Source organism: Oryctolagus cuniculus, chromosome 1 (assembly GCF_051225735.1).
Source record: "Oryctolagus cuniculus isolate XC-2025 breed Fujian yellow rabbit chromosome 1, ASM5122573v1, whole genome shotgun sequence".
NCBI classification, from domain to species: Eukaryota; Metazoa; Chordata; class Mammalia; order Lagomorpha; family Leporidae; genus Oryctolagus; species Oryctolagus cuniculus.
Window position 1 is genome coordinate 62,691,068 of NC_142867.1, and position 24,390 is coordinate 62,715,457.

Sequence of the window (24,390 nt, forward strand, 5' to 3'; positions counted from 1 at the left end):
TTTAAATTAAATTGTTGTGAAAAGTGTTAAAGTATTTATGTAATTAATAGTTTCCTAGACGTTCATATAATTGTTCTAACACCACTTGTTGAAAAGTCAATCCTTTCCCTACTAACAGACTTTGCTCCTTTGTCAAAAATCAATTGACTATCTGTGGGATACTATTTCTGGGCTCTCTTCTTCTCTGTGTATGTTCTTTCACTAATGCCATACTGTTTCAATTACTGTTTCTTTATAGAACATCTTCAAATCAGGTAATGTGAGTACTCCAATTTTGTTCTTCAGTATCATGGATATGAGAGGAAATGTGGCATCCAAACATCTGAGTGAGAACTGTGAAGATTCCAGGCCCATAAAATAGGATGTTGACACAAGCACAGGAGCCACATGTGTAGAGAACATCATGGTGAGTACAGTGGAGAGGGGCATGATAGCACATCAAATCAGCACAGAGGAAATAAAAATTAGCACATCTCAGACAAAGTTAGACTTTATGACAAAAACCCATACCAGAGACTTAACAAATGTCTTCACAGGCATGTTTGACGAAGCCAATGTGCTCACAAAAGGTATGGGAAATATTATTTAAGCAAAATGTCAATCTCTAAAAAGAACTATTATGGAGAAAATTGTACAATAACTTCTGAGAAATATGGTCACATGGTTTTCCCGATCAGAGCATGTGTGAAAATAGTGGTGGATCTCAGCTGGCAGCAATTGGCAACGTGGTAGTGAAAAGCTGTCACCAGCAAGATCCCTGCCTCAGACGTGAAGGGGGAATGGAGGAAGAGTTGAATGAGGCAGCCACCCAAGGAGATCTCCCCAGCAAGGAACCAGAAGCCAGTCAAGGCCTGAGGAAGTGTGGATGTGCAGACGACAATGTCTGCTCCCACCAACATGCAGAGGAAGAAGCACGTGAGGGTTCACAGGGCTGTGCTTTGTGCCCAAACAGGGCAATCACACAAGGAATGCAGGGGTGGAGGAAACCCACATATGCTGGTCTTCTAGACCAGGGATGCCCAGCCAGCTGTGTGACTAACCTCACTGTGGCCTCACATGGTCCTACTTGGACCTCACCTCCTATTTTTAGAGATGGAGCATCTTAGTCTGTGCTGCCATAATAAAGTGCCTAAGGCAACAGAAATTTATTTCTCACAGTCTGGAAGCTAAGAAATCTGATATCAAGGCACCAGCACCTGCTTTCCAGTGACGGCCTCTTGCTGCCCCACAAATACCAGAAGGCAGAGTCAGAAGCTGCCTCTCTTATAAGGCTGACTCCCATTAATGAGTGGGCAGTCTATAGGGCCTCATCCTCTCTTAAAGGCCTCTCCTCTCACATTGGTGACCCCTGAATTTTAGAGTGGACACATTTGAACCATAGCATCGAAGAAATACAGATTTTCCTGTGATATTACGAGATCCTCAGGATCTTTTAGCATTTTCTTCACTCTCTCTCTTTGAACATGCAAATAATGAAAAATACACAAACTAGGATATGTTCTCTATCCTCAATAAGTCACAGTCTAATTAAAGGATACCCATATTTTGGGGCCGGTGTTGTGGCATAGAAGGTTAAGCCTCTGCCTGCAGTGTCGGCATCCCATATGGCCTCCGTTCAAGTCCCAGCTGCTCCACTTCCAATCCAACTCCCTGCTAACGTGCCTGGAAAATCAGTGGAAAATGACTCAAGTACTTTGGCCCCTGCACCCCTGTGGGAGACCTAAAAGCAGCTCCTGGCTCTGGCTTTGTATCGGCCCAGCTCTAGGCATTGCAGCCATTTGGTGAGTGAACCAGTGGATGGATGATCTCTCTCTCTCTCTCTCTCTCTCTCTCTCTCCTTCTTTCTCCATATCTCTGCCTTTCAAAATAAATAAATAAATAAATCTTTTAAAAAAAGAAACAGGGCCGGCGCCGCGGCTCACTAGGATAATCCTCCACCTTGCAGCGCTGGCACACCAGGTTCTAGTCCCGGTCAGGGCGCCGGATTCTGTCCCGGTTGCCCCTCTTCCAGGCCAGCTCTCTGCTGTGGACTGGGAAGGCAGTGGAGGATGGCCCAAGTGCTTGGGCCCTGCACCCCATGGGAGACCAGGATAAGTACCTGGCTCCTGCCATCGGATCAGCGCGGCAGCCATTGGAGGGTGAACCAACGGCAAAAGGAAGACCTTTCTCTCTGTCTCTCTCTCACACTGTCCACTCTGTCTGTCAAAAAAAGAAAGAAAGAAAGAAAGAAAGAAAGAAAGAAAGAAAGAAAGAGATATTTCTAATCAGAGTGAAAGATATTATTTACTATTTCCTGTACTTCTCCTGCAAATAGATGGTTATGAATACATCGGGGAAATCTTTATAGATATTTGAAAAGAGAAGAAGATACTTGAGACTGACTCGTTCATCATAAGAATGAAAAGAGGGAAGCACCAGGAAAAATGATTCTTGTTCTTGAAACATTCTCGGCTCAGGATGCCTGGTGTACAGGTGCAGGGGCAGGGGGCATGGGGCCCTGATTTAGCTTCCCTTTTTTACTCCATCCTTTACACAGTGGGCAGCCATCTGCTGTCTTGAAGTCTGCAGTTTAACAATTACTCTAGTTTAGAAAGATTATCTGTGGATATTTATTGGAAGGATAATTAAATGAAGAGACTAGATTGTAAACGGCCAGTTCTATTCCAGGAATGGAATGGATCTAAACGTAATACTGTCCTGGTTGATGTTTATCACACATCTGCTTTACTCTGTGTGGCACTTTGTGTCTGTTTCCATTTTGGTGTTGGATATCTACCCTAGGAACTAAACATTATCCCTATCTACACTTAGAAAAATAAGATTCAGAAAATAGGAGAACCACTTGCCAACTGTCAAAAACTGAACATTGATGGAAATGAGATTTTATATCTCTGCTTTTTAAAGATTGGTTTATGTACTTGAAAGGCAGGGTTATAAAGAGAGAGAGAGGGAGTTGCAGAGAGAGAGAAAGAGAATCTTCTGTCAGTGGGTTTACTTCCCAAATGGCCACATTAGCAGGCCAAAGCCAGGAGGCAGGAGCTTCATCCAGATCTCCCATGTGAGTGCAGGGGCTCAAGCACCTGGGCCATCCTCCACTGCTTTCCTGGGCATATTACCAAGGAGCTAGATCAGAAGTGGAGCAGCTGGGACTCAGACTAATGCCCATATGGTATACCAGCACTGAAGGCCATGGCTTAACCCACTGTATAGTGCCTGGCTAAGATTTGATATCTCTGACTTCACCATATACAATTTGCTTGCTTGATAAGAAGACCAAAAGATCTTTAAAGAATAACATTGACAGAGCCTGTGAACCTGAAGGGAAGCACCCCTGTACTCACATCTTCGGAACTAAGTTTAGAAAAGACTGAACTTAATCACAATTGGTCATACTGATAGGTCTAAGAGTCAAAGGGATCACACAAACAAGAATAGTGTCTGCTAATACTAACTGATAGAATAAAAAAGGGAGAGAACCATCCAACATGGGAAGCGGGATACACAGCAGACTCATAGAATGGCAGATGTCCTAAAAAGCACTCTGGCCTCAGAATCAGCCCTTAAGGCATGCGGATCTTGCTAAAAAGCCCATGAAAGTATTTTAGGCATGGAAAGCCAAGACATTCTGGCAAAAAAAAAAAAAAAAAACTAAAGGAAAGATCTCTGCGAGTGAGATCCCAGTAGAAAGAATGGGCCATCAAAGAAGGAGGTACCTTTCTCTGAAGGGAGAAGAGAACTTCCACTTTGATTATGACCTTGTCTAAATAAGATCGAAGTCAGCAAACTCAAAAGGCTTCCATAGCCTTGGAAACTCATGACTAGAGCCTAGGGTGATTACTGATGCCATAAATAAGAGTGTCAATTTGCTAAGTCAACAACAGGAGTCACTGTGCACTTACTCCTCATGTAGGATCTCTGTCCTCAATGTTGTTCAATGTGAATTAATGCTATAACTAGTACTCAAACAGTATTTTACACTTTATGTTCTGTGTGGGTGCAAACTGTTGAAATCTTTACTTAATATATACTAAATTGATCTTCCGTATATAAAGATAATTGAAAATGAATCTTGATGTGAATGAAATAGGAGAGGGAGTGGGAGATGGGAGGGTTGCGGGTGGGAGGGAAGTTATGGGGGGGGAAAGCCATTGTAATCCATAAGCTGTACTTTGGAAATTTATATTCATTAAATAAAAGTTAAAAAAAAAAAGACTGAACTTAAGACAGTCTTTATGGCTACAGATGGGAAAGCATGATAGTTGGAAGACTTTTCTGGAAGTGCAAAATTATCATTTATTTGGCATATTTTCATCATTATTAACCCCAGTCATTCACCAACATATTTTAGACAGTAAATATGTCTATTTTACAGCCCAAAGGAAAAGGAAGGGGCACTTCCCTGAGTACCATAGGCCTTCCAGGTGAGAGTAAAGCAAATTTAATCGCAGATGGATTTGAAGAATTGGAGACAAATATGCATTTACCCCTAACAAAGAGACATCTTAAAATGTCTAGCTCATCAATTCACAACATGGAACCAACCTAAATGCCCATCATCTGAAGACTAGATAAAGAAAATGTGGTATATACACATGATAGAATATTACTTAGCTATAAAAAAAATGAAATCCTGACATTTGTAACAAAATGGATGCAACTGGAGATCATTATGCTAAATTCAATATGGCAGGCCCAGAAAAACAAATATGTTTTCTTCAATTTGTGGTAGAGATCTGTCAGTGGGTTTACTTCCCAAATGGCCACAAGAATACAAAAAAGAAACCTGAATGCTATGAGTGAAATTTGTAGAAGTTATTAGAGTATAAAAATTGTGTGGATGTCACATCATTTGGTATTTAATTATAAATATTGTTTCACTGAATCAGTCCATGTAAATGACAATATACTCTGCTTTCTCACATTAAAAAAATGGAGCAAGGAATAGTAGGTACTAGTAATGTTTTGTTTTTAATTTGAGTGTTGGTTATTAGTGTTCAGAAGACAAAGAACTTATTTGTACACATATGCACATTTCTTGCTATGTATATTGTATTTCAATAAAATGTTTTAAAAAAGGAAAATTAAATTTTCAAGTGAAAACTGTTCTTTTTTAAAAAAAAATCTAATTCAACAACCAAGTCATGTCTATGCTCATTGATATTATTTCTTGCTCTCGAATGTCCCTTCTTGGTACCTCGATTTGTATTTCTGCAGAACAAAAGCAAATCTTATTGCCCACCTCCAAGTATTGAGAGAAGCTGTTAGGCCACTGATCCAAAGAGCCCACCTACGACAGCCTCAGGTCATGGAACTACTCCTGTAGAAAACTGGGCTCCACTATGAGAAGGAAGGGACAAGGTAAGATAATTCCATAAAGGTAGGACTTGAGAGGACAGCAGATTACAGAAGCTTATGATGGCCATGTGTTTGGGAAAATGGAATAGCAGGGGAAATTTTATTAACTGGAACCAGAGGAAGAAGCCAAGGATCTCAGAGCTTGGAGTTATTAACTGGAACCAGAGGAAGAAGCCAAGGATCTCAGGGCTTGGAGATTTGACTTGGGATGGGTCTCCTGGTGGCTGGTCTAATACATGGGCATCCCCAAATCCCTCCTCCAATGACTCCTCACACAATACTTTTCTTCTCCCACCTGCCTGAGATGACCTGGTTGCCTTCAGAAAACCCCTTCCCACACCCTGCTTTGGGCAATCTAGCACAAATCTGGGTCATTCTCAGGACTTTCACATATATTTGCCAATAGAAGTCTGTATTCTAAGTCAGTATGTTCAGTATTTCCTATGTTCAGTCTATTTTCCTGGGCACTTGTTATTTTTGGGTGGTATCTATTAACCTCAGCAGGCTCATACGGATTCACTCTCTTCCCAGACATCATCCTCCACCCTCTGTCATAACCAACCAGAGTTGGACCTCTGATCTCTACTGCTTCTTAGTTCATTTTCTGTTGCTATAACAGAAAACCAAGATTAGGTGATTTATAAAGAAAATAGGCTTATTTGGCTCATGGTTTTGGAGGCTACAGAAAGCCAAGAGTACAGTGCTGGCATCTGGTGAGGGCCTGCATGCTGAGTCATACCATGCCAAGGGTCACCACATGAGAAAGCAAGGGAGTAGGACAACTCAGGTCTATAAAGCCACTAATTCCATTATGGAGGCACCACCACCCTCTTACAGTTAGTAATCATCTAACCATAATTACTCCCAAAGCTCTATCTCCAAATGCCATTAAGGCATGAATTTGGGGATTAAGTTTCCAACACACAAATTTTGAGGAACATATTTGAATCATATCACTGTTCTTTGCCCATCTGTATCAACAGTCCATGAATCCTGTCCCTTCTATCCCATATGGAGACTCAACACCAGCCCAGGCCTTACCTTGATCCTGGAACTAGCCCCACCCATAGATGTCTAATTCATTCACCAACCTTAGACTGAGTCTTCAGGAATAGACTTGAAATTGTTGGATGCTGAGTAATTGGGCTGTTTGCCCTCTTTCATGAGACCCCTTGAGGAAAGAACTTACACCTGGCTACTCTGGGATAGAACTGCACCAACAGCCTTGCTCTCTTCCCAAATGGGCTGAGTCTCCATGACCATTTCCCAAACCCTTTCTCTCCCCCTGCTGCTGCTTCTGGCTATGATTTCTCTCTAGATACTCTGTTTAAAAAGTTTCTATCATTTAATTGAATCTCCCTACAGCCCTATTTTAATACAATGGGAATACAAATGCTTGTAATTAATATGTACTAGAGACTAAGTTTTTTTCTTCATGAAAAGGATCATATAGAAGTTGTATTCATCCCAGGTTTCTGTGAGCTTCAAATTATAAATAATGACACTGAACACTATTGTCTAAATCTGTATAAGTGTATGCATGTACGTATTAGGTAGAAGGCATGTGAGTCATGATTACCTTGGACATGTTTGTTTTCCATTTGCCTGCTTCCTTTGGCTGTAACTAAGATTTCATACTTTGTCTTAATTTTCTCTTTGGGTGGCCTAGGCATGGCTTTCTTTATATTCATCCTCCTTGAAGCTCAGTAGTTTTTTAATCCATAATTTTTTTATTTTTACCTAATTTGGATAATCTGAGAAGCTATCTCCACTAGAAAAATTGTGTATCCCATTCTCTGACATCTCATTTGGGAACGGAAACTACACACCTGTTAGAGCTTTTGACATTGTTCCAACCAGATATAATGGTGTTTTTTATTCTTTTTATTGTATTTCCTCAATACTTCTATTGATATATCCTATGGTTAATTTTTAGAAGTAGGATTACTGTGGTCAAAGGATAAGTGCAGGGCCTGCGCTATAGCGCAGTATGTTAATCTTCCGCCTGTGGCAGCAGCATTCCATGTGGGCGCTGGTTCAAGTCCTGGTTGCTCCACTTCCGATCCAGCTCTCTGCTATGGCCTGGGAAAGCAATAGAAGATGGCCCAAGTGCTTGGGCCCCTGTACCCATGTGGGAGACCCAAAAGAAACTCCTGGCTTAGGATTGGATCAGCCCAGTTCCAGCTGTGGTGACCATTTGGGGAGAGACCCAGCAGATGGAAGACCTTTCTCTGTCTCTCCCTCTCTGTAACTCTGTCTCTCTCAAATAAATAAAATCTTTAAAAAAAGATGACCCTCAAGATGAAGAATAATCATTTGTTAAAGTTCATCCAGAGGCCAGCGCTGTGGCTCACTTGGCTAATCCTCCACCTGAGGCGCTGGCACACCAGGTTCTAGTCCCAGTTGGGGCGCCGGATTCTGTCCCGGTTGCTCCTCTTCCAGTCCAGCTCTCTGCTGTGGCCCAGGAGTGCAGTGGAGGATGGCCCAAGTGCTTGGGTGTACAATGGCCTAATTTTTAAGCTGATTACTTTTATGGGCTTGTGAATGTTATAAATATCCAAATGGCCCTTGGCAGAAAAAAATTCTTCACCTCTGAATTCAAGACTTTTCCAACTTTTCCTACTTTATGTTGTTCTGCCCCTCTTATCTAAAGCCAACTTAGATCTAATGTGCTTTCTTCTCCCCAAATTTTTCATTGTAAAGTACTCTGGCTAATGTTCACCATTACTATTCAATATAGTCCTAGAAGTTTTAGGCAGAGCCATTAGGCAAGAAAAAGAAATCAAAGGGATACAAATTGGAAAAGGGGAAGTCAAACTATCCCTATTTGCAGATGGCATGATTCCGTACATGGAAGAACCAAAAGACTCCACTAAGAGACTATTGGAACTCATAAAAGTTTAGTAATGTGACATATATAAACTTAACACAGAAAAAATCAATAGCCTTTTTATACACAGACAATGCCATGGCTGAGAAACAACTTCTATGATAAATCTCATTCACAATAGCTACCAAAAAATTTAAATACCTTGGAATAAATTTAACCAAGGAAGTAAATATCACTACAATGAAAATTACAAACCATTAAAAAAGAAATAGAAAACACAAAAAAAAAAACGGAAAAATCTTCCATGTTCATGGATAGGAAGAATTAATATTATCAAAATGTTCATATTGCTGAAAGCAATTTATAGATTCAATTTGATTCCTATCAAAATACCAACATTTCTCTCAGATCTAGAAAAAATGCTAAAATTCTCCGACTCTTATCTTGTTTAGACAAGGTCATAGTCAAAGTGGAGGTTCTCTCCTCCCTTCAGAGAAAGGTACCTCCTTCTTTGATGACCTGTTCTTTCCACTGGGATCTCACTCGCAGAGATCTTTTGCCAGAGTGTCTTGGCTTTCCATGCCTGAAATACTCTCATGAGCTTTTCAGCCAGCTCCGAATGCCTTTAGGGCTGATTCTGAGGCCAGAGTGCTATTTAGGACATCTGCCATTCTATGAGTCTGCTGAGTATCTCACTTCCCATGTTGGATCACTCTCCCCTTTATTTACTCCATCAGTTAGCGTTAGCAGGTACTAGACTTGTCTATGTGCTCCCTTTGACTCCCAGTCTGATGCCATAGACAGGAGTGTCAATTGGTAAAGTCAACAATAGGAGTTACTGTGCACTTACTCCTCATGTAGGATCTCTATCCTTAATGTGCTGTACATTGAGATTTAATGCTATAACGAGTACTCAAACAATATATTTCACTTTGTGTTTCTATGGGGGTGCAAACTGTTGAAATCCTTACTTAATGCATACTAAACTGATCAAGAAACTCCACAAAAACAAAACCAACAACCCAATTAAGAGATGGGCCAAGGACCTCAATAGACATTTTTCAAAAGAGGAAATCCAAATGGCCAACAGGCACATGAAAAAATGTTCAAGGTCATTAGTAATCAGGGAAATGCAAATCAAAACCACAATGAGGTTTCACCTCACCCCGGTTAGAATGGTTCACATTCAGAAATCTACCAACAACAGATGCTGGCGAGGATGTGGGGAAAAAGGGACACTAACCCACTGTTGGTGGGAATGCAAACTGGTCAAGCCACTATGGAAATCAGTCTGGAGATTCCTCAGAAACCTGAAGATAACCCTACCGTTCGACCCAGCCATCCCACTCCTTGGAATTTACCCAAAGGAATTTAAATTGGCAAACAAAAAAGCGGTCTGCAGCCTAATGTTTATTGCAGCTCAATTCACAATAGCTAAGACCTGGAACCGACCTAAATGCCCATCAACGGTAGACTGGATAAAGAAATTATGGGATATGTACTCTTTAGAATACTATACCGCAGTAAGAAACAACGAAATCCAGTCATTTGCAACAAAATGGAGGAATCTGGAACACATCACGCTGAGTGAAATAAGCCAGTCTCAAAGGGACAAATACCATATGTTCTCCCTGATCGGTGACAACTGACTCAACACCAAAAAGGAAACCTCCTGAAGTGAAACGGACACTATGGGAAACGGTGACTTGATCAGCATAGCCCTGACTGTTAATGAACAACTTAATACATTATCCCTCTTAGTAGTTTTTTTGTCTGTTCTACTTAATATGATTGGTTTAATTCTGTAATTAATACACAGTTATTCTTAAGTGTTAAAAATTAACTGAAATGTGATCCCTGTTAAACATAAGAGTGGGAATAAGAGAGGGAAGAGATGTATAATTTGGGACATGCTCAAGCTGACTTGCCCCAAATGGTAGAGTTAAAAACATACCAGGGGATTCCAATTCAATCCCATCAAGGTGGCATGTACCAATGCCATCTCACTATTCCAAGTGATCAATTTCAGTTCACAATTGATCATAATGAAAGGACTAAGAGTCAAAGGGAGCACATAAACAAGTCTAGTACCTGCTAACACTAACCGATGGAATAAATAAAGGGGAGAGTTATCCAACATGGGAAGTGAGATACTCAGCAGACTCATAGAATGGCAGATGTCCTAAATAGCACTCTGGCCTCAGAATCAGCCCTAAAGGCATTCGGAGCTGGCTGAAAAGCCCATGAGAGTATTTCAGGCATGGAAAGCCAAGACACTCTGGCAAAAGATCTCTGCGAGTGAGATCCCAGTGGAAAGAACAGGTCTTCAAAGAAGGAGGTACCTTTCTCTGAAGGGAGGAGAGAACCTCCACTTTGACTATGAGCTTGTCCAAACAAGATAAGAATCGGAGAACTCAGAGGGCTTCCATAGCCTTGGAAACTCATGACCGGAGCATAGGGAGACTACTGATGCCATAGACAGGAGTGTCAATTGGTAAAGTCAACAACAGGAGTCACTGTGCACTTACTCCTCATGTAGGATCTCTGTCCTTAATGTGCTGTGTATTGAGATTTAATGCTATAACGAGAACTCAAACAATATATTTCACTTTGTTTTTTTTATGGGGGTGCAAACTGTTGAAATCTTTACCTAATGTATACTAAACTGATCCTCTGTAAAAAAAAAAAAAAAAAAAAAATTGTCAACTCCCAACTTGACTCTCACTGGGATTAAACATGACAATAGGTCTGATCTGATTTCATCATCATTTAAAAAAAATCATCTATTATTTTTCACTTTTTGTTTTTGTGTGAGCAAACTGTTGAAATCCTTACTTAATGTATACTAAGCTGATCTTCTGTATATTAAGATAATCGAAAATGAATCTTGATGTGAATGGAAGGGGAGAGGGAGTGGGAAAGGGGAGGGTAGTGGGTTTGAGGGACGGTATGTGGGGGAAGCCATTGTAATCCATAAATCGTACTTTGGAAATTTATATTCATTAAATAAAAGTTAAAAAAAAAAAAGAAATTATCAATTCCCAACTTGACTCTCACTGGGATTAAACATGACAATAGGTCTGCTCTGATTTCATCATCATTAAAAAAAATCATCTATTATTTTTCACTTTATGTTTCTGTGTGGGAGCAAACTGTTGAAATCCATACTTAATGTGTACTAAGCTGATCTTCTGTATATTAAGATAATCGAAAATGAATCTTGATGTGAATGGAAGGGGAGAGGGAGTGGGAAAGGGGAGGGTTGTGGGTGGGAGGGACGGTATAGGGGGGAAGCCATTGTAATCCATAAGTCGTACTTTGGAAATTTATATGCATTAAATATAAGTTTAAAAAAAATGCTAAAATTCATACAGAAACAAAAGAGACCCCCAATAGCTAAAGCAGTTTTAAGCAACAAAAACAAAGCCAGAGGCATCACAATACCAGATTTCAAGACATATTACAGGGCAGTTATAATCCAAACAACCTGGTACTGACTCAAAAATTGACTATAACCAATAGAACAGAATAGAAAATCCAGAAATCAATCCACTCATCTTCAACCAACTCATCTTTGATAAAGCAGCTAAAATCAATCCTTGGAGCAAGGATAGTTTCATCAACAAAAAGCATTGGGAAAACTGGATCTCTATATGCAGCAAGACTCCTACCTTGCATCTTACACAAAAATCCACTCAAAATGGATTAAAGACTTAATCTATGACTTAATGCAATCAAATTATTAAAGAACATTGAAAAAACAATGTCTGCAAGACATTTGCATAGGCAAAGAGTTCTTGGGAAAGACCTCAGAAGCACAGGCAATCAAAGTCAAAATTGACAAATGTGATTATATAAAACTGAGAAGCTTCTGTACTACAAAAGAAACACTCAGTAACGTGAAGAGGCAACTGACAGGGAAAAAATATTTGCAAACATTTGCAACTGTTAAAGGATTATTATCCATAATCTATAGAGTTCAAGAAATTCAACAACAACAAAACAAACAATTCAGTTAAGAAATGGATAAAGGACTTGAACAGGCATTTTTCAAGAGAAATTCAAATGGCCAAAAGACACTTAAATAATGCTCAGGATCACTAGCCATCAGGGAAATGCAAATCAAAACCACAATGAAGTTTTACCTCACCGCAGTTAGAATGGCTCTCAAACAGAAATAAATAAATGTTGGTGAGGTGGTAGAGGGAAAAGGTACCCTAATCCTCTGTTGGTGGGAATGTAAACTGGTGCAGCCACTGTGGGAGACAGTTTGGAGATACCTCAGACGGCTGAAAATAGAAATACCAAGTGACCCAGAAATCCCACTAGTGGGAATTTATCCAAGAGAAATGAAAGCAGCATATGAGACTTATCTGTACCCCATGTTCATTGCAGCTCAATTTAAAATATTTAAGATATAGAATCAACCTAGATATCTATCAACTGATGATTAGAAAAAGAAATTATAGTATATAGACACTGTGGAATACTACTCAGTGGTTAAAAAAATGAAACTGTCATCTGCAACAAAATGGATGCAACTGGAAACCATTATACTTAGTGAAATAAGCCAGTTCCAAAAAAAAAAAAAATATCATATGTTTTCCCTGATCTGTGGTAACTAGTAGAGTACCTAAAGTGTAATGTATAGGAGTGAAATTGACATTTTCAGATTTGATGATTGCTTATAGCCCTTGTCTCTACTGTTAAGGAACAGTGTTGTTTTTTACTATTTGTTGAGCTCTTTACTTAGTTTATGGTTAATCTTATGAGTATAATGTAAACTGAAAATAGGTCTTTGTAAAAATTAGGAGTGGGATGGCAGTTCCAGCACCCCTTACGGGTGCTGGATCAAGACCCAACTGCTCCACTTCTGATCCAGCTCTTTGCTGTGGCCTAGGAAAGCAGTGGAAGATGGCCCAAGACGTCGGGCCCCTGCACCCACGTGGGAGACCCAGAAGAAGATCCTGGCTCCTGGTTTAGTATCAGCACAGCTCTGGCCATTGCAGCCTACTGGGGAGTGAACCATTGGATGGAAGACCTCTTTCTCTCTCTGCCTCTCTTTCTCTGTGTGTGTGTAACTCTGACTTTCAAATAAATAAATCTTTAAAAAAATAATTTAGTGCACCAGGCATTTATATAAATAAAATATTAATGCACAAGAACTTCCTAAGGTAAATCTTTTTCAGACACAAAATAAATTGTTGACTTTTACAAATTAGTTGAGTTTGATTCTCTTGTAAATATTTTTTATGTTCAAATTGCCCCATCTTTGTCCAAGTGAAACCTCTTTCAATTAGATCCTATATCATTTTAATTACATAATAAAGTCATTGCTTGTATAATTTTAGATATAATATACATAAGATGCACAGATTTATAGGTGTTTAGTTATGTTTTATCTGTCCCAAACAGTGTATAGAACATCTCTATAGTCCCCAAGAAACCCCCTCATTCTCATTTTCAGACAGTTTCTCATCCTCGGACAGCAACTTTCTGACTTTCATTGCAATAGACTTGTCTGTTACTAAACTAAATACCATAATAATAGTAATAATAAGTGTTATTTTGTGTATTTTTCTTTAGCTCAACATATTGGCTTCTCAGATTTACTCCTATATCGGTAGTTCATTTTTGTTGTTCAGCATATATAGTATGAATATACCACAAAGTGTTTTTTCATTCATTTTATAGACATTTGAATTGTTTCTAGTATGAATGCTGCTGTTTTAAGCATTCTTGTGCAAATCTTCCTGTGTGAACATATATATTAATTTCTCTTGGTTGACTACTTAACAATGAAAGTTCTGGTTATAAGAAAAACACATTTTACTCCCTACAAATTGCCAACTCTTTCTTTACAAAGTGGTGTCACACTTTCACATTCCCATTATCTTACATGCACACCTTCCAACCTTTGTTCTTCAGACTCCTCTAGGACAAATGGTGGACTTCTCATTTATCCCCCTTCTGATCACCAACCACTGTGCCTAGAACCTAGGAATCGCTCAAAATAAGTGTTTCTTGTGTCAGTATTGTCTGAGGAGGATTTCTTATTAGAACTCATTGGTGGGGCTGACGTTGTGGCAAAGTAGGTAAAGCTGCTGCCTACAGCACCAGGAACCCATATGAGCACCAGTTCTAGCTCTGTCTGGCTCCACTTCTGATCCAGCCCCCTTCTAATGTGCCTGGGAAAACAGTGGAGGATGGCCCAAGTAGGCCCATTGTACCATGAAGCTCCTAGCTTCAGCCTAGCCCAGCACTGGCCCTTGCAGCCATTTTGGGGAGTAAACCTGCATATAAAAGCTCTCTCTCTCTCTCTCTCTCTCTCTCTCTCTTTGCCTCTCCTCTCTCTCAGTAACTCTGCCTATCAAATAAAGAAATCTTAACATAAAAAACATTAGGGCTGGCGCCATGGCTTACTTGGCTAATCCTCCACCTGCAGCCCGGGCATCCCATATGGGCGCCGGGTTCTAGTCCAGTTGCTCCTCTTCCAGTCCAGCTCTCTGCTGTGGCCCAGGAGGGCAGTGGAGGATGGCCCAAGTGCTTGGGCACCTGCACACATGTGGGAGACCAGAAGGAAGCATCTGGCTCCTGGCTTCGGATGGGTGCAGTGCATGGCCATGGCAGCCATTTGGGGGGTGAACCAACAGAAGGAAGACCTTTCTCTCTGTCTCTCTTTCTCACTGTCTAACTCTATCTGTCAAATAAATATTAAAAAAAACTTTAAAAAAGAAAAACTCATTGCTAGGCCTCAGCGTTCCATATGCAACTGCCATTATCCATTCACATCCAATTAGATATTACCATTACTACACATACCAACAAACAGTATCAAATAACTCAGAACGAGGAGGAATGGAAACAGAATCATGGGTGATCTAAACATTGAAACTATCCAAGATTTTAAGATTAAATGATTATCTAGGTCTTGTTGGAAAACACTGATTGTGTCTCCCCAATGGAAAGTTTAAGCCACACCCAGGGTCTCCAGGACCTGGCGCACTGCCTGCTCATAGCCAACACAGGCTCAGCAGGGGACACAATGCTGCTGAGTGTGGGTCCCAACTGCAAGTAATGTCAGGAGCAGAGCTTGGAGCATTCACTTGTAAGTCAGATTTGAAGTCAGCATTAAAGAGACCACTTTGACTCCTCTACCTATAGTTTCTATCCAAGCATTTGTTCCTAGATCTTACCAACCTGAACAGGCAGAAAAAAAGAAAAAGAATTACCCCATACAAAAGTGGACCAAAAAAGAAAAGGATTATTTATTTCTAATACACATTATTTCCTTAGCCTTTTTCAATAAATCCTATTCCTACAACTAGGAGCCAATTACTCTGTGACTTTGGGAAACCCATATTTGGGTTCCTTTTCCTCTATGAAGGGAGGGTTGCACATTAAGTCTTGTAACTCACTAAAATAGATCACTTAGGCAAAGCAGAAATTTTACTTTTGCCAAATTCAACTTGAACCATAAACAAAGATACCCTGATGCTGTTTAGATATTCAGCTCTGAAGCCTTGAGAAGAAGATTAGAATAAAACTTTAGATTCCAGTATTATTAGCATATATAGTCATCCCTCAGTATCCTTGGGAAATTGATTCCAAGACCCTGCAGAGATAGCAAAATCTGTGGATGCTCAACACCCTTATGTACAATGGCATAGCATCACATACAACCTATACCCACCCTCCTATATACTTTAAATAGTCTCTAGATAAACTATAATACCTAATGCAACAAAAATGTTTTATACATAATGGATATGTTGCATTATTTAGTAAATGACAAGAAAAAGCAGTCTGTACACGTTTAGTACTGATATAACCATCCTAGGCCTAACCATGCAGTATACGCAGCAAAAATATAACATTTTTTTCAATGTGGTCAATCCATGATTGGTTGACCCCACAAATGCAGAACCTACACACTAATGGGCAGATCATATCAATGCTAGTTGAAACTGTGAGAGTAGATGACTCAAATCTTGTATATACTCCTTATGTGTTTATATCCCAACTCACTTCAAAAACAGAGTGGAGTTAGCAGGAAAGTGTTTAGAATGAAAATCAAAAGTCTGAGAATAGTAACCTAACAACTCTAAATTTAGGGTGATGAAGAGGAACTTGCAGAAATAACAGAACTCAGATATTTGCTTTACTGAAAAAAATATATAAAAATTTTAAAGAAGTCGGTGCGGGCACTGTGGTGCAGGTTAAGACACTGCTTGGGATCCCTGCTTCCCATATCAGAGTGCTGGTCTGAGTCTCAGCTGCTCCGGTTCCAAGCCAGCTTCCTGTTAATGCATCTGGGAAGGCAGCAGATGATGAACCAAGTGTATGGGTCCTGTCCTAGCCCAACTCTGGCTTTGCAGCATTTGGAGAGTGAATTAGTAGATGGGAGTTATCTATCCATCTATGTATCTATTTACCCTTCCCCCCATATCATCCAAATAAATAAATAAATCTTTAAAAAAAAAATAAAGCTTCAAGCGGTAAAGACTAATCAAAACTTGATTCAAAAGGGAAGTAATTCCGCACAGCTGAACAAAGTTGGAGGTAGTTATCAGGCAAATGATACACCCACAGGAGCCAGAGATCGGAAGCTCTTTCCAAAGGACCACACAGGGAATCTGTTCTGCCCTCAGAGTGGGCTCAAATTCTCCTTCAGTCTCCCACTGGGTTGCCAAAGTTACGGAATTGTAGCGTCTCTGGAGAGTACTCACATGAATTCCATGAGTTCTCTCCCCCACCGTCTCTTTTTTCACAGTCTCAGTTCAGTAGCACCACAAATTTACTAGGTCCTAATCTCCTGTTAATTCACCCCGCCCAGAGTCAGGTTTTTCTGCGAGGCTCAGGGCCAGTGCAGACCTGAGGTCGCTCTGCTTATGATGTATGTCCAAGATGGCGCCTGCTAGTACTCAAACAGTATTTTTCACTTTATGTTTCTGTGTGGGAGCAAACTGTTGAAATCTTTACTTAATATATGCTAAATTGATCTTCTGTATATAAAGAGAATTGAAAATGAATCTTGATGTGAATGGAAGGGGAGAGGGAGTGGGAAAGGGGAGGGTTGCAGGTGGGAGGGACGTTATGGGGGGGAAGCCATTGTAATCCATAAACTGTACTTTGGAAATTTATATTCATTAAATAAAAGTTTTAAAAAAAAAAACTTGAATCAGTGGAGTCCTGCTTGGAAGAAATTAGGTCCTAATCTGCTTGTGAAAAGCCCTCAGAAAACTCTGCAAGAACAGTTTCTGGTGCCCAGGTGTAAGCCAGATGGCACCGGGCTACGGAACAGTAGTGAGGATGTGCATTCAGAAAGCACACTCGGGAGGGAAAGAGTTGATGGGATTGTAACTTGACAAGGGTCTTAAGGGTAGTATTTCAGGGGCCAGTATTAAGTACTAGTTTGTGTCCCGGCTACTCCACTTCTGATCCAGCTCCCTGCTAATGGCCTGGGGAAAGTAGCAGAAGATGGCCCAAGTGCTTGATCCCCTGCCACCCATGTGAAAGACCTGGATGAAGCTTCTGGCTCCTGGGCTCTGCCTTGCTCAGCTCTGGCCATTACAGTCATATGAGGAGTGAACCAGTGGATGGAAGATGTCTTTCTCTCTCTCTTTCTGTAACTCTGACTTTCAAATAAATAAATCTTTAACCAAAAAAAGAATGTATTTCAAAAAGTTATGGAAATAGAATTTAAAGATAAATTTATTTTGATGCAAAAATATTTGAAATGGGGGTTGGGGGTGGGTACAGCTCTGTGGCACAGCAAGCTGAACCTCGCCTGCCGCACCAGCACCAGCATCCCATTGGGCATCAGTTCGAGTCCTGGCTGCTCCTCTTTTCCGATCCAGCTCTCTTCTGTGGCCTGGGAAAGCAGTAGAAGATGTCCCAAGTGCTTGGGCCCCTGCACCCAATGTGGGAGACCTAGAAGAAACTCCTGGCTCTTGGCTTCAGATCGGCCCAGCTCTGGCCATTGCAGCCATTTAGGGAGTAAACCAGTGGATGGAAGACCTTTCTTTCTGTCTCTCTCTGTGTCTGTAACTATTTCTCATTAAAATAAATAAAAATCCTTTTTAAAAAGGATTTGAAACCATTTTTATGAGAGGCCTTCAGAAAAGGTATGAGAGAAAAATCATATTATGAAAAAGTTGTGCATGGTTTTCAAAATTTTTTGTACCAAAATAGACTCATCTTTTAATTCTGTTTTTCCATGAACTTTTTGAGGTACCCTCAAAGGAAGTATTTAAGTGTGGTTGTCATTTTGAGATTCAGACAGTGATAGAGGAATTGGGAGCAAATCTGATGTAGCAAGGTCCTGGGTGGCATGAACAGAAGTAGTTTGAAGGTAGTGAAGATGCAGTGATCCTGAACTGCAGGGAAATTCTGTCCCTGAGCCAGGAGTAAAGCAGTTACCACTGAGGAGTTGGTGCTCTTAGCTAGTAAGACTTTAGGTATTTTGTCCCCTTTGACTCTTATAGCAACATCATGAGATGCACAGAATTATCCAGTGAGGGCCAGAAACGAAATGTTTCCTAGGGTCATTGGCACAGTCTATCAGATTAAAACCTCTTTAGCCAATAGGTCCCACTGGCTCTGTGGCGAACACAGGTATTGCTAAGCCTTAAGTTGAAATGCATAGTAGTGGGAAGTTGAGGAGAGCCTACTGATACCCTCCAGGTTTGATGATCTAGATTCAGGGTTGATGGATATCTGAATTGAGGCCTTGATGAGAAAATAGTCTCAAAAGGGAAGAGATGATTGGCAAAGATGATGCTAAAGGGAGGGAGCCCAGGGTGGGAGGAAGGACACAATAGTACCAGCATTGAGGAAAGAACAATATCACTGAAGATGACGGTGAGGAGGAGGAAGCAGTGGGACAGAAACAGCACAGGTCACATGAAGACTAACAAACAGCTCCACATAGCACCTTGTTATGTACACCCTGTATTAAAAGTGTTGGTCATACAACAGTAAGACACATTCTGTGCCCTGAAGCTGTTCATAATCTAATCAACACAGTGTGGCAAATACATCATAAGGATCATCTGGGAGTATCAGTGAGGAATTTGCAAGGAGCAACTGTCCTAATCCCTGGGCATCAGAGAATTTCTGGAGTAGTGTCCAACCTGGGGCCTGAAGAATGACTAGGGATGTGCTAAATAAAGGGAGCAGGGAAAGGACTCTTGGAGAAACAGGAAACAGCTTGTGGAGAGGAACTGTTCTCAGGTGACGTGGGGGGTGTGAAACCTGCAAGGCAGGGATGGCGGGGAGTCTGGCTTTGTTGGAGGAGGAGATGCCATCAGAGCCTGTTCAACTTCACTGAGAACGTGGGGCTTCCCCTCGAGATGCTGAAGGGTTCTAGGAAGTCAAGTGAAATGACCAGGTGTATATTTCACACAGGCAGAGAACTTACTGTAGCCACAATATAAAGAATTCACTGGAAGGGCCAGAAGAAGTATTGAAAAGGCCAATAAGGAGTGCAGCAGCCCAGCCAGCGTATCCCCTTCTTTTCCATTTTCCTATCTTAATCCTCCTCTAGAATATAACATTGTCCTATTTAGACAGAAATAGGGCATATTTTCATGTGTCCATGATCTTGGCATAGGAATAAAGGTCACTCAATCCCAAACACACCATTACCACCACACCATGGGGCCCATGTTCAGGTCAGTGGCCCTGTAGTATCACCACAGGGAGGCTGAGGCAGCCAAGAAGGTGTGCAGATGATTTTAGAAGGCTCTAGTAGGGTTGAGGGGGCCTAAGAAGATAGTTCTCCTCCTCAGCCATAAGCAGTGAACCCCAGAGTTCTGGAACAAAGTCTCCAGAGAAGTGAGAGGCACTTCACACCCATCTCAGCCCTCTGCACACTGCTTCCTGGGTCCGGTTTCATCCAGTTATGCAGCTTACCTCATAACAGGGGAAATGTTCTTTAGCTGAAAGAGGCGCACTCTTCTCCACACAACATGAGCACAGGTAGGACCGAGTAGCATCTTCATGGCCACTGAATTGTGTGTGAGCCCCACAGAAAGATGGGAGGAAGCCAGGACAGTGCGCGGCATCCAGTGACTGCACTCAGAGCTCCCCAGAAGGCTGAGGCTCACAGAAAACCTTCCCCCTACAGTTGGGAAATTCTTCCGGCTGATTAACAGTAAGTGGGGTACATGAGGAAATAGCACTTGTTAAACTGATGGCTTCAACCACGCCAGTCTCCTCTCAAAGTCATATCTCAGATCTGATAGGATGTGCCATCATCCAGTGGGAAGTAGTATTGACCTCTAGAGGCCGGTATTTTTAATGCTACAGTGTTTGCCTTCGTTTACCCCTGAGCCTCCGGGAGGTCTTGTTAAAGTGTGGGGACACAGTGACAGCTGAGAGATGAGGTGCTAAGAGCTGGAGAAGAGGGGGCAGCTCATTCCGTAGGCCCCTATGAGGTCTGCTGTGCTCACAGGGGTCAGCCAAAGAAGCAGGTGAGACCTAAATGCCCCATCAGCTCTGACCATTGCTTAACTCCTCATCACCTCTGCTTTTTCATTTTACAGTTAACCTTGACTGCATGTAGCTTTACTTCCTGTTCAATGGTTTGCCCTCATAGTCAGGCTTGGTTTATTCTTTGCCTTATGACTGTCTTATTTTTATTAGGATTATATTTGAAAGGCAGAGTTACAGAAAGAGGGAAAGACAGAGAAAGAGAGAAAGAAAGAGAGAGAACAAACTCAATTTGCTATTTCAGGAGCCTGGAACTCTACCCTGGTCTCCCATGTGATGCAGGCACCCAAGCATTGGGCCATCTTCTGCTGCTTTCCCAGGTACATTAGCAGGGAGCTGGATCAGAAGTGGAGCAGTCAGGACTTGAACTCAGATTCATGTGGAGTGCAAGTATCACAGACAGCAGCTTAACCTGATGCACTGTCAGCTTATCTGGCCCTTTCTTTTTTATTTTCATTCTTTTTCCTTTTTTTTTTTAAAGCAGAGAGACAGACAGACAAGGATCTTCTATCCACTGATTCACTCGCCAAATGTTCACAATAGCCAGAGCTGAACCAGGCCAAAGCCAGGAGCCTGTAACTCAATCTGGTTTCCCATATGGGTATCAGGGACCCAACCACTTGAGCCATTGGCTGTATGGATTTCATTATCTTCAATTTATACACTCACAATATGCACATGGTTCCCCCTGACTCCACCCCAGACACTCAGCCTCAGCATTGATCTCTTTGCTGTATAAATTGTATCATTGTTTGTGCCATACCCCAGTGACAGAAAGTACTAGTTCTCAGCCAGGAGCAGTCTCACCCCCCTGAACACGATTAGCAATGTCTGCAGACATTTTGTGTTGTCTAAACCAGAGGAGAGGATGTGTACAGAAAACATTTCCTCCACTGCTCTACTGGTATTCTCAATACTCCCAGCACTTCTGTGACCAAATGTATGGTGTTTTTCCCAGACAAGCTCAGTTCAGTTCCCCACTGAACACTGACAAGCTGTCCTACAACTCAATTCTAGAACTAACTGCTTGGAGTTAAGGGCTCAGTCCCGTAGGACTGCCTGTCTGTCTCTGTCACACACACACACACACACACACACACACACACTTCAGACACCAATCACAAGGAGCTGGTCCCAGGTTACCCCCTGCTCTGTCCAACCTGGCCATAAGCCAGAGGTTCCTGCTCCATCCCCCTCGGGTGTGGTCATTTGCTAGAACAGCTCACAGAACTCAGGTAAATGCTCTCCTGATATTCATGTTTATTATAAAAGGACACAACGCAGGAACAGCCAGGAAGAAGAAATGCACAGGGCAAGGCATGGGGCAAGGGACACAGCATCCACGTCCTCCCCAGGTGCACCACCCTCCCAACACCTCAACGTGTTCACCAACCTGGAAGTTCTTGGAATCCTAGCCTCTTAGGTTTGTATGGATTCGTTATTACGTATGCAGGATTGGTTACATCACTGGCCATTGGTGATCAGCTGAGCCATCAGCCTCACAGCCTGTGAGATCTGATGTCTTCATCTCAGCAGGAGACGGGCTCTCTGAACACACCCCCTCCAGCAACACTCAGTGCTGGCCTTGCACGGGCCCTTCTTGCCTCTGTCACATTCCCCAGAACCAGTTTTTTTTTATCAGAAACCTTTGCCCTAAAACTATGTGTCAGATCCAGAGAAGTGGGAGCTACTACGGGAAACACTCAGCTAGCAAATTTGGGGGGAAAAAACTTAATCCTAAAGCACAGAAAATGGTCACTGGCCAGTGGTTGTGTGCCAAGCACCTCCAAGTGGAACTGGAATGTGGGGCCCTCTGTTTGGGGAACAGGGAAATGGGACAAGGCTCACTGTGTCTCTCAGAGACCAAGGACGACTCCTCTCTAGTGGCAAAATGAAGGTTTTCCCCTTGGTGGTGCTCTTCACAACCAGAGATTGTCGCCCCCTGCTGCTTGTTGTAGACAATCTCCTCTGTTAGGAACGGCCACCGCCTGCCAGGCTTGGACCCCAGTCATGATTCCCTAAGAAATGACTGCTGTGTGAGGCCCATAATACAACCTGGTGGCCTACAGAGTCCCGAGAAGGTGTGGGGAGATCTTGACAATGCGGATTCTGAGAAGGCACCTGTAATATGGGTGGGAAGTGGAAACAGTATCTATAGCCTCTCCCACTCACGCCTCCAGGGTTCTGGTGTTGTCCTCTGCACTATCCTGGGTGCTAGGAAGTGGGGCTGCTCTGACGGACCCCACTAGGCTTCTGACTGCCTGGTGAGGCCGTCTTGCCCCTCTCTGGAGCCACCCCAGGGGCTGAGAGAGCTCTGCTTCCCCACCCACACTGGGACAGATATTTCTGCCGCTGAGAGAGAGGCCGTGAGACAGGCAGAGCCGCTTTGTTCGGGAGGAAAGGACAGTGCAGGGAAAATCTGTGCTTCCTTGCGGCGTTCTTCTCTGGTGGTCTCCCCACCTCTGGATTACGCTGCTCAGTTGGCTGGGTGGGGGGCACTTGCTCCTCTCATCCATGCTGCCTCTGTGTCACCACTGCCCCTTCTCTGTATCTGCCCTTCAACGGTATATGTGGTGTTCTTGCCCATTTTTCATGTGATACCTCCTCAGTCTCTTTTCCTAGCTGGCAGTTTTCTGCTTCTCTCGGACTATTTCACATTATTTACTGTGTTTTGGGCCAGCGACTTCTTTTCTCTTCTTTCTGCACCACATTTCATTGCACTGTTCCCAAATGGCCCTGAGCCCTCTTCCTGACCTGTGAATCTCTTTGGGAGGTAGGGGTGGCAGCAGAGGATGGATAAAAATGGCCCTTTAGTCTTTGAAGGGAGAAGAGAACTTCCACTTTGACTATGGCCTTGTCTAAATAAGGTTGGAGTTTGTGGACTCAAGAGGCTTCCATAGCCTTGGAAGCTCATGACAAGAGCCTCAGGTGATCACTGATGTCTCTTTTTGTTGTTGTTGTTCTTTTTTTGACAGGCAGAGTGGACAGTGAGAGAGAGAGACAGAGAGAAAGGTCTTCCTTTACCGTTGGTTCACCCTCCAATGGCCGCTGCGGCTGGCACACCACACTGATCTGAAGCCAGGAGCCAGGTGCTTCTCCTGGTCTCCCATGGGGTGTAGGGCCCAAGCACTTGGGCCATCCTCCACTGCACTCCCGGGCCATAGCAGAGAGCTGGCCTGGAAGAGGAGCAACTGGGACAGAATCCGGCACCCCGACCGGGACTAGAATCCAGGGTGCCGGCGCCGCAGGCGGAGGATTAGCCTATTGAACCTCAGCGCCGGCCCACTGATGTCTTAAATAAGAGTGTCAATTGTTAAATCAACAACAGGAGTCACTGTGTACTCACTCCCCATGTAGGACCTCTGTCTTTAATGTGTTGTACTATGGGAATTAACAGTAAAACTAGTCTTCAAACAGTACTTTATACTTTGTGTGTCAGTGTGGGTGCAGTCTGTTGAAATCTTTACTTAGTATACACTAAGTTGATCTTCTGTATATAAATATAATTTAAAATGAATCTTTATGAAGAATGGGATGAGAGAGGGAGTAGGAGATGGGATGGTTTGTGGGTGGGAAGTTGGGTTTGAGGGGAAAGCCACTATAATCCAAAAGTTGTACTTTTGAAATTTATATTTATTAAATAAAAGTTTTAAAAAATGGCCCTTTAGGAGAGAATAATCCAACATGGGAAACAGGCCACACAACAGACT

The 24,390-nt window shown here is 42.2% G+C and overlaps 1 pseudogene; it reads right to left on the bottom strand.

Annotated features, from left to right (window-relative positions):
- Positions 1–250: 250 nt before the first annotated feature.
- LOC127484411 (olfactory receptor 52B4-like) lies at positions 251–20,190 on the bottom strand (annotated as a pseudogene).
- Positions 20,191–24,390: the final 4,200 nt, after the last annotated feature.